Below are 11,634 nucleotides of genomic sequence, written 5' to 3'. Positions count from 1 at the left end.
AATGATCATTTGGTTCTTATATTTGAGTTTGTTCATATAGTGAATTACATTGATGGATTTTTGTATATTAAACCATCACTGCATCCCTGGGATGAAGCTTACCTGATCATGATGGATGATGTTTTTGATGTGTTCTTACATTCATTTGGTAAGAATTTTATTGATTATTTTTGTGTCAATATTCATAAGGGAAATTGGTCTGAAGTTCTCTTTCTTTGTTGGGTCTTATTATTGGGGAATTGAGTCTGTAGATATTGAGTGATATTAAGGAATAGTGATTGTTGCTTCCTGTTATTTTCATTTTTAGAGGTCAAATTATGTTTGTTTGTCTCTCTTTTGGTTTCACTGCAAGGAAATTATATTCTTGCTTTATGTATGGTGTAGATTCCCCCCTTGTGTTGGAGTTTTCGATTTATTATCTTTGTAGGGCTGGATTTGTAGAAAGATATTGTGTAAATTTGGTTTTGTCATGGAATATCTCAGTATCTCCATCTATGATAATTGCTATTTTTGATAGATACAGTAACTTGGGTTGGCATTTCTGTTCTCTTAGGGTCTGTATGACAACTTCCCAGGATCTTCTGGCTTTCATGGACTCTGGTGAGAATTCTGGTATAATTCTTATTGTTCTGCCTTTATATGTCACATGACCTTTTTCCCTTACTGCTTTTAATATTCTTTTTTTTTTGTTTTGTGTATTTGGTGTTTTAACTATTATATGATGGGAAGAATTTCTCTTCTGGTCCAATCCATTTAGTGTTCTGTAGGCTTCTTGTATGTTTATGGGCATCTCTTTCTTCAGGTTAGGGAAGTATTCTTCTATAATTCTGTTGAAGATATTTACTGCCCCTTAAATTTTGGAGTACACTGTTTTTTATACCTATTATCCTTAGGTTTGATCTTATCATTGTGTCCTGAATTTCCTGTATGTTTTGGTCTAGGAGCCTCTTTCAATTTACATTATCTTTGACAGTTGTATCAATGTTTTCTATGGTATCTTCTGCCCCTGATATTATCTCTTCTATCTCTTGTATTCTGTTGGTGATTCTTGTATCTACAGTTCCTTGTCTCTTCCTTAGGTTTTCTATATCCAGGTTTGTCTTGCTTTGTGCTTTCTTTATTGTTTCTATTTCCTTTTTCATTTCGTTCACCTATTTGGTTGTGCTTTCCTGTAATTCTTTTATGGATTTTTATGTTTCCTCTCTAAGGGTTTTTTCTTGTTTACTTCATTTTCCTGCATTTCTTTAAGGGAGTTCTTTATGTCTTTCTTAATGTCCTTCATCATTATCAAAAAAATGTGATTTTAAATCTAAATCTTGCTTTTCTGACTTGTTTGGATATCCAGTATTTTCTTTGTTGGGAGAACTGGGTTATGATGATGCCAAGTAGTGTTAGTTTCTGTTGATTAGGTTCCCTCACTTACCTCTAACCATTGGGTTCTTTCTGGTGTTTGCTTGTCTTGCTGTTTCTTTGAATGACTTGACCCTGCTGTAGACCTCTGTGTCAGCACTCCTGTAAAACTACTTTCCTATTTTCTTTCAGCCTTTTCTGAGAACAGGTGCTCTGATTTCAAGTGTGTCAGAGCTCCTGGAGACTGTCTTTCGGCTCAAAGGGTCCTGCCTCTGATTGCTCCTAGATCTTTGCACCCAGCGGGCACTGTTGGCACTATGCAATTCCCTCTTGGGTCTAGAGTGTGGGCAGAGGGTAGTCTTCTCTGACTTCACAGGAGTATCCACACTTCTGAGGGTCCAACTCTCTCCCCATGGGATTTGGGTACAGAGAGCTGTTTGGCTGGTTTAGTTCAGTCCTGAGCACAGACCAGGACTGCGGGTACTGGCAGCTATCTGTTCCTATATCCCTGTGTCCAGAGGCACTGTGCAGTTTCCCCTTGGACCAGGGATGTGGGCAGAGCTGTGCAGAGGTGGCAGTCTGTCCTGCAGTCTCAGAATGTCTGCACTCTTTGGTGTTCAGCTCTCTTCCCCAAAACGGGATTTGGGTCAGTTCTTTTTAAACCAGAAGAATTTCACTCTCATGTTAGTCATAGCACATTGCTGGTGACCTTTCCTCTATTCTAGCCTATTATTTCCATATCTATTATGGAAATAGAAGCCAATTTTTGTCCATCTTTCACCAAGCCTTCCCAACTTACCATACATAGATAATTTACTTGGCAATGCCTTTCTATAATTAAATGAATCTGCTATAAATCCATATTTTTTCCAAATAATACAAGCTTTCTCTTGCATGTTTCTTCAAAGTCTTTTAGCCAATTTTACAGTATCTTCACTAGAAAACGAGAATACAGCCTTTTATATTTAAAAATGTTTTATTAATTTCTAGTTTTTATAAATAATGTTGGGATTTTTATAGGTTTTATTTTTATAGGTTTCCTATTTTAAATTTATTTATTATTTATTATTTATTTATTTATTTATTTATTTATTTATATCCCAAATACTGTCCCCATCCTGGTTTTAGAGACACTCTCATTCCTCTCCTCTTCCCTTCTGAGAGAATATCTGCCTGTAATTCCCCCTCTCTGGTACATCAAGTCTCTGTCAGACAAGGTGCTTCCTCTCCCACTGAGGCCAGACAAGGCAGTTCTGTTGGGGAACAGATATGACAGTCAGTTTACAGCTGTAGGTAGAACCTCTGTTCCAGTTGTTGTTGGCCCCATATGGAGACTGTGCTGCATGTCTGTTATGTATTTGCTAGGGGCCTCATTTCAGTCCATGTGTCTTCTTTGGCTAATGTTTCAGTCTCTAAGATCTCTCAGAAGTTCAAAATAGTTGCCTTTTGATCTCCTGTGGGGATCGAATCCCATTTAGGGTTTTTGATCCTTCTACCAACTCTTTTATAAGAATCCCTAACCTCCACCCAGGAGTGCAGACATCCTGAGGCCACAGGACAGACTGCCACCTCTGCACACCTCAGCCCACATCCCTGGTCCAAGGGAAAACTGCACAGTGTCTCTGAACAAAGGGATATAGGAACAAACAGCCACTGGTGCCAATGGTTCTGGTCTGCAGTCAGGACGGAACTGATCCTGCAAAACTGCTCCCTGCACCCAAATGCCATGGGGGAGAGAGCTGGAACCTCAGAAGTGTGCATACTCCTGAGAAGTCAGAGGAGACTACCCTCTACCCACAGTCCAGACCCAAGAGGGAATCGCCTAGTGACAATTGTGCCCCTGGGTGCAAAGTCCTAGGAGCAATCAGGGGCAGGACCCTTTGATTCCTGCCCCTGCCTAGAGCTGGAAGACAGTCTCCAGGAACACCTCCACAGCTGAGAGCAGAGCACCTGTCCTCAGGAAAGGCTGAAAGAAAACAGGAAAACAGTTCTACAGGAATGCTGACACAGAGGCCTACAGCAGGACCAAGTCACTCCCAGATACAGCAAGACAAGCAAACACCAGAGACAACCTAATGGCTAGAGGCAAGCACAGGAATGTAATCAACAGAAACCAAGACTACTTGGCATCATCAGAGCCCAGTTCTCCCAACAAAGAAAATACTGAATATCCAAACACACCAGAAAACCAAGATTTAGATTTGAAATCACATTTTTTGATAATGATGGAGGACTTCAAGAAAGACATAAAGAACTCCCTTAAAGAAATTCAGGAAAATACAAGTAAACAAGTAGAAGCCCTTAGAGAAAAAACACAAAATCACTGAAAGAATTAGAGGAAAACACAACCAAACAGGTGGAGGAATTGAAAACGGAAATAGAAACAATAAAGAAAGCAAAAAGGGAGATAACCCTCGATATAGAAAAACAAAGGAAGAGACAAGGATCCGAAGATAAAAGCATCACCAACAGAATATAAGAGATAGAAGAGAGAATATCAGGGGCAGAAGATACCATAGAAAACGTAGACACAACTGTCAAAGATAATGTAAAACACAAAAAGCTCTTAGCCCAAAACAAACAGGAAATCCAGGGCACAATGAGAAAAATCAAATCTAAAGATGATAGGTAAAGAAGAAAGTGAAGACTCCCAACTTAAGGGGCCAGTAAATATATTCAACAAAATATAGAAGAAAACTTCCTTAACATAAAGACCGAGATGTTCATAAACATGCAAGAAGCCTACGGAACACCAAATAGTTTGGACCAGAAGAGAAATTCCTCCAGTCACAAAATAGTTAAAACACCAAATCAACAAACCAAAGAAAGAATATTAAAAGAAGTAAGGGAAAAAGGTCAAGTGACATATAAAGGCAGACCAATAAGAATTACACCAGAGTTCTCACCAGAGACTATGAAAGCCAGAAGTTCCTGTTTAGATGTCATACAGACCCTAAAAGAATACAAAAGCCATCCAGGTTACTGGATCCAGCAAAACTCTCAATTATCATAGATGGAGATACCGAGATATTCCATGACAAAACCAAATTAATGCAAATTCTTTCTACAAATCCATCCCCACAAAGGATAATAGATGGAAAACTCCAACACAGGAAGAGAAACTACACCGTACAGAAAGCAAGAATATAATTTCCTTGCAATGAAACCAAAAGAGAGAAAAGCAAACATAATTCCACCTCTAACAGTGATAGAAGTGACAATCATTATTCCTTAATATCTCTCAACATCAACAGACTCAATTCCCCAATAAAAAGACATAGACTAACAAACTGGATACATAAAGAGGAGCCAACATTTTGCTGCATGCAGGAAACACACCTCAGTGACAAAGAAAGACACTACCTCAGAGTAAATGGCTGGAAAACAGTTTTCCAAGAAAATGGCCCGAAGAAACAAGCTGGAATTGCCATTCTAATATCAAATAAAATTGACTTTCAAACAAGAGTAATTAAAAAAGTTAAGGAAGAACACTTCATATTCATCAAAGAAAACATCCACCAAGATGAACTCAAAATCCTAAATACCTATGCTCCAAATGCAAGGGAACCTATATTCATAAAACAAACCTTACTAAAGCTCAAAACACACATTGCACCTCACACGATAATAGTAGGAGATTTCAACAGCCCACCCTCATCATTGGACAGATCATGGAAACAGAAATTAAACAGAGAGGTAGAGCAACTTACAGAAGTTATGAACCAACTGGATTTAACAGATACTTACAGAATATTCCATCCTAAAGCATAAGAATATACCTTCTCAGTACCTTATAGAACCTCCTCCAAATTGACCATATAAACGGTCACAAAACAGGCCTCAACAGATACAGGAAGATAGAAATAACCCCATGCATCCTATCGGATCACCACGCATTAAGACCGGTATTCAATAACAACAATAATGACAGAAAGTCCACATATACATGGAAGTTGAACAATGCTCTATTCAATGACAACTTGGTCAATGAAGAAATAAAGAAAGAAATTAAAGACTTCTAGGAATTTAATGAAAATGAAGAAACAACATTCCCAAACTCTTGGGACTCAATGAAAGCTGTGCTAAGAGGAAAACTCACAGCTCTGTGTACCTGCAAAAAGTAACAGAAGAGAGCATATGTCAGCAGCTTGACAGCAAACCTTAAAGCTCTAGAACAAAAAAATAAATAAACCCAAGAGGAGTAGAACCCAAGGAGTAGAACCAAACTTAGAGGCAAAATCAACCAAGTAGAAACGAAAAGGACCATGCAAATAATCAACAAAAGCAGGAGTTGGTTCTTTGAGAAAATCAACAAGATAGATAAATCCTTAGCCAGACTAACCAGAGGTCACAGAGAGTGTATCCAAATTAAGAAAATCAGAAATGAAAAGGGACACATAACAGAATATGAAGAAATTAAAAAATAATCATCAGATCATACTACAAAAGCCTATATTCAACCAAACTGGAAAATCTGGAGGAAATGGACAATTTTGTAGACAGGTACCAGGAACAAAAATTAAATCAGGAACAAATAAATCATCTAAACAACCCCATAACTCCTAAAGAAATAGAAGCAGTCATTAAAAGTCTCCCAACCAAAAACGAGTCCAGGTTCAGATGAGTTCAGTGCAGAATTCTATCAGAACTTCATAGACGACCTCATACCAATACTGTCCAAAGTATTTCACAAAATTGAAACACATGGAGCACTGCCAAATTCTTTCTATGAAGCCAAATTACTCTTACACCAAAACCACACAAAGACCCAACACGAAAGAGAACTTCACTCCAATTTCCCATATGAATATTGATGTAAAAATAATCAATGGAATAATTGCAAACCGAATCTAAGAACACATCAAAAGGATGATCCATCATGATCAAGTAGGCTTCATCCTATGGATGTAGGGATGGTTTCCATCAATGTAATCCACTATATAAACAAACTCAAAGATAAGAACCACATGGTCATTTCATTAGATGCTGAGAAAGCATTTGACAAAATTCAGCACCCCTTCATGATAAAAGTCCTGGAAAGATCAGGAATTCAAGGCCCATATCTAAACATAGTAAAAGCAATATACAGCAAACCAGTAGCTAACATCAAACGAAATGGAGAGAAACTTGAAGCAATCCCACTAAAATCAGGAACTAGACAAGGCTGCCCACTCTCTCCCTACTTATTCAATATAGTACACGAAGCCAGAACAATCAGACAGTGAAAAGAGATCAAAGGGATACAAATAGAAAGGGAAGAAATCAAAATATCACTATTTGCAGATGATAAGATAGTATACTTAATTGAAACCTAAAGTACCACCAGAGAAATACTTAACCTGATAAACAAATTCAGCAAAGTTCCTCAGCATAAAATTAACTCAAACATATCAGTAGCCTTCCTCTACTTACAGGATAAAGAGACTGAGAAAGAAATTAGGGAAATGACACCCTTTACAATAGTCCAAAAGAACATAAAATATCTAGGTGTGACTTTAACCAAGGAAGTGAAAGATCTGTATGACAAGAACTTCAAATCTCTGAAGAAAGTAATTGAGGAAGATCTCAGAAGATGGAAAGATCTTTACAAGCTTATGGATTGGCAGGATTAATATAGTAAAGATGGACATTTTGCCAAAAGAAATCTACAGAATCAATGCAATGCCCATCAAAATTCCTACTCAATTCTTTATAGAGATAGAAAGAGCAATTTGCAAATTCATTTGGAATTACAAAAAATCCAGAATAGTGAAAACTATACTCAACAATAAAAGAATTTCTGGGGGAATCACTATCCCTGACTTCAAGCAGTATTACAATGCAATAGTCATAAAATCTGTATGGTATTGGTACAGAGACAGGTAGGTAGATCAGTGAAGCATAATTGAAAAACCCAGAAATGATTCCACACATCTATAGCCACTTGATCTTTGACAAAGGAGCTAAAACCATCCAAAGAAAGATAGCATTTTCGACAAATGTTGCTGGTTCAACTGGAAGGCAGCATGCAAATTGATCCATTCTTATCACCATGTACAAAGCTTAAGTCTAAGTGGACCAAGGACCTCCACATCAAACCAGATACACTCAAACCAATAGAAAAAAAAAAGTGCGGAAGTCTCAAACACATGGGCACTGGGGAAAATTTCCTGAAAAAACTCCAATGGCTTAAGCTCTAAGATCAAGAATTGAGAAATGGGACCTCATAAAACTGCAAAACCTTTGTAAAGCAAAGATACTGTCATTAGGACAAAATGGTAACCAATAGATTGGGAAAAGATCTTTACCGATTCTACATCTGATAGAGGGCTAATATCCAAAATATACAAAGAACTCAAGAAGTTAGACTCCAGAGAGCCAAATCTCCCTATGAAAAAATGGAGTACAGAGCTAAACAAAACATTCCCAGCTGAGGATTATTGAATGTCCAAAAAGCACCTAAAAAATGTTCAACATTCTTAGTCATCAAGGAAATGCAAATCAAAACAACCCTGAGATTCCACCTCACACCAGTAAGAATGGCTGAGATAAAAAACTCAGGTGACAGCTGGCGAGAATGTGGAGGAAGAGGAACACTCCTCCATTGTTGGTGGGATTGCAAACTGGTACAACCACTCTGGAATTGAGTCTGGAAATACCTCAGAAAATTGGACATTATGCTACCTGGGGACCCAGCTATACCTCTCTTTGGTATATACCCCGAAGATACTGCAATATATAACAAAGACAGATGATCTACTATGTTCATAGAAGCTTTATTTATAATAGCCAGAAGCTGGAAAGAACCCAAATGCCCTTCAACAGAGGAATGGATTAAAAAATGTGGTACATCTACACAATGGAGTACTACTCAGCCATCCATAACAATGACTTCATGAAATTCGTAGGCAAATGGAGTGAACTAGAAAATATCATCCTGAATGAGGTTACTCAATAACAGAAAAACCTACTTGGTATGCACTCATTGATAAGTTGATATTAGCCAAAAAGCTCAAATTATCCAAGATGTAATCTACAGACCACAGGAAGCTCAAGAAGAAGGATGACCAAAATTCAGATGCTCTCACTCCTTCTTAAAAGGGGAAAAATATTCATAGGAGGGGATAAGGAAGCAAAGTTTAGAGCAGTGACTCAAGGAATGGCCATTCAGAGCCTGACACACATGTGGTTCATACATATACAGCCACCAAAACTAGATAAGCTTGATGAAGCTAAAAAATACATGTGGAAAGGGATTGGATATAGCTCTTTCTGAGAGACTCATCCAGAGCACGTCCAATAAAGAGGTCAATGCTAGCAGCAAATCACTGAACTGAGACTAGGACCCCTTAGGGGGAATTAGAAGGAAGTATTGAAAGACTTGAAGGAGTTTGCTACCCCATAAAAACAACAATGCCAAACAACCAGACCTTCCATGGTCTAAACCACTACCGAAAGACTATACGTGGACTGACCCAGGGCTCCAACTGCATATGTATCAGAGAATAGCCTTGTTGTGGCACCAGTGGAAAGGAAAGCCCTTTGTCTTGCCGTGGTTGAACACCCAGTACAGGGGAATATGGGGAAGGAAAATAAGTGGGATGTATAGAAGGAATACCCGTATGGGGGAGGGGATGGGTGGGAATGGGGGTTTATGGACAGAAAACTGGGAAGGTGTATAACCTTTGAAATGTAAGTAAAGAAATATATAATAAACAATTTTTAATAAAACAAATAAATATCATAGGTACATTAAAAAAAAGAATCCCTGACCTCCATCTAATATTTGACTGTGGTTAACTGTGCCTGTTTCAGTTCGATGCTGTATAGAGGGGACAGTATGCTACGCTTTTGACTGCAAGCAAAACAGAGTATCATTAATAATGTTGGGGATTGGTACTTGCCCATGAGATATGTTTCCAATTGAGCACATTATTGCTTGGCCATTTTTTCAGTCTCTGCTCCATATCTGTCTCTTTAGACAGGACAAATTTTGTGTCAAAAGTTTCGTGGGTGCTTTCTGCATTTATCCCTTCATTGGGAGTCCTGCCTGGTTATAGGAGTTAGTCCCTTCAGGTACCATGTCCCCACTGTTAGGGATCTAGGCTAAGGTCACCTGCATTTTTTCCTAGGAGTCTCTCCCTTCTCAGGCCTCTGGAACTTCCTAAAGATTTTCCCCACCCCCAGTAGCTGCACTCAATCTCTTGGCCTTCTGTGTCTGTCTTCCTTCTCTACTCACACCTGCTCCCTAGTCCCCTCCCCTCTCCTCTCCTATCTACTTTACTCCCTCCCTCTGACGCTTATGAGTATTTATTTAGAATCCAAAAGCTGCCGCTTCCTTGCCCCACCCTCAGAGAGAGCATCTCCCTTCCCTTCTTTCCTACTGTTCTAAGAGGGTGGGCATCAGAAGTACCCCCTTCTAAGTGTGATTCACGCTTGCCTTCTTGGACCGTCCTTTTTATTTAACTTCTTTGCACCTGTAGCATGCATTATGGGTTTTTGGTACTTTATGGCTAATATCAATTATCAGTGAGTAAATACCATACATGTGCATGGATCTGCGTTACTTCACTAAATGATATTTACTAGTTCCGTCCACTTGCCTGTAAAATTAATGATGTCCTTGTTTTTAATTGCTGAGTTGTATTCCATAGTGTAAGTGAACAACATTTTCTGTATCTATTCTTCCACTGAGGCACATCTATGGGAATTTGTGGAATAGTGTATATATTCTATTAGGCTTTAAAATTTATTTTAGTTTAAAGTATATAAAAATTATTGAAGTGTATGGAACGGGGAAAGGACCATTTCATGTCTTGTAGAGTTTATAGACCAACTTGTGGGAAGTATTTAACTTCTTCCACCATCTGCATCCAGACCATGAGGTTTGGTGATAAGTGCCTGCACCTGTAGGGTTATCAACCCATATCTGTACCCCACTCCCACCCCCAGGCACAGACACTTGGGGAAGCAGAAGGAGTTTGACTGCACTTGTCCCATGTCACCACCACACCACTGTTGCCACAGCCCTGCTGGAGTAGGTGCTGGGCTATAGGGAAGTGCCGAAGCACCAGTGTGAGGGAGGGAAAGTAGAGTCTGAGATCTGGGAAAGCCAGAGCTAGCCTGCATGTCCCTGGGCCTGCAACAAGGCTGGGACTCTGAGGTTCTCAGACTTTTAGACTTCCAAGCTCCACTGGGAGTCACTGATGAGCAGGAAAAGGAGTTTGGCACCCTCAGGCTGGGCCACAGTATCTAGCCCATATCAGGATGTAGGAGAGGGGGGAACTCAGGGCTTGTTCCAGCAGAGATGATTGTCCTTAGCTTGGAAAATGCATGCTGGGTGACTGTTGTGGTTGGGAGTGCAGAGAGACCTTCTAAAGAATACTAAGCAGCCATTCTGTAGGTGATGAGCTTCTTCGTGGCTCCCCCTGATGGACCTTGATGAAAAGAGACAGTCCATGGTTCTAAACAGTTTATTGTCATTACAGAAAATGGATTTGTAAAACCATACCTGAGGTTAAATACCTTTTGCAGGGAAGGGAGGTGATTGACTAAGCCCTCTAAGCCTCTAAGTACTACATTAGCTTGGAGAATTCTGTTTTGAGCCTACGTGGCCACAGGTCATATCTCATTCATTGAAAAGCACAGCATGAGTTCCATGTCAGGAGTCTGGCAGGGGGCTGAGAGTCATCTAAGTCTCAGGTATGTGCCTACTGAGTTTCTGAGTCTTGACCTGCACTTCCTGGCATGCTTTTATGCCCCACATGCACCCAGTGAGCTATCTCACCAGATCCTAGATACATTTGGAAAAGCTAAGTTTTCATTCATATTTCACCCCCATATGACTTGGTTTTTCTTTTGTTTTTTGTTTTTGTTATTGTTATTACATCTTTTAAACATTTTTCTCTTATTGAAACATAAAATATCACCCAAATTTTGTACCCATTTAAAAACCATTCTTATTTCCTTTAACTCATTTACAAATATCATTTGTATGTTATTACACTCTGTCATTTTTTCGATAGACAAAGGAACAGTTGATTAAGCAATTTGGACAAAAAGTAAAGTAGAAGACCCTAGATCAATTTGAATGGAGATCCATGGATATAGAAAGTGCTAGCATCTGACTGGGAAGAGATATTTTGACAAATGTCAGTCTGATTTACATATGAATTATACTAGGTGATTCTTCTATATTAGGACACACCATTTTTTCAGGTAAAAGAATGTAATATACATATCTAAATTCTATAGATTGTGGATGTAATGCTTCTTCTGAGTGCAATTATTACTGAATTTTCCTAT

The sequence above is a fragment of the Rattus norvegicus genome, chromosome 3, assembly GCF_021556685.1.
Source record: "Rattus norvegicus strain SHRSP/BbbUtx chromosome 3, alternate assembly SHRSP_T2T, whole genome shotgun sequence".
In the NCBI taxonomy this organism is placed as follows: Eukaryota; Metazoa; Chordata; class Mammalia; order Rodentia; family Muridae; genus Rattus; species Rattus norvegicus.
This window is presented reverse-complemented; position numbering follows the sequence as displayed.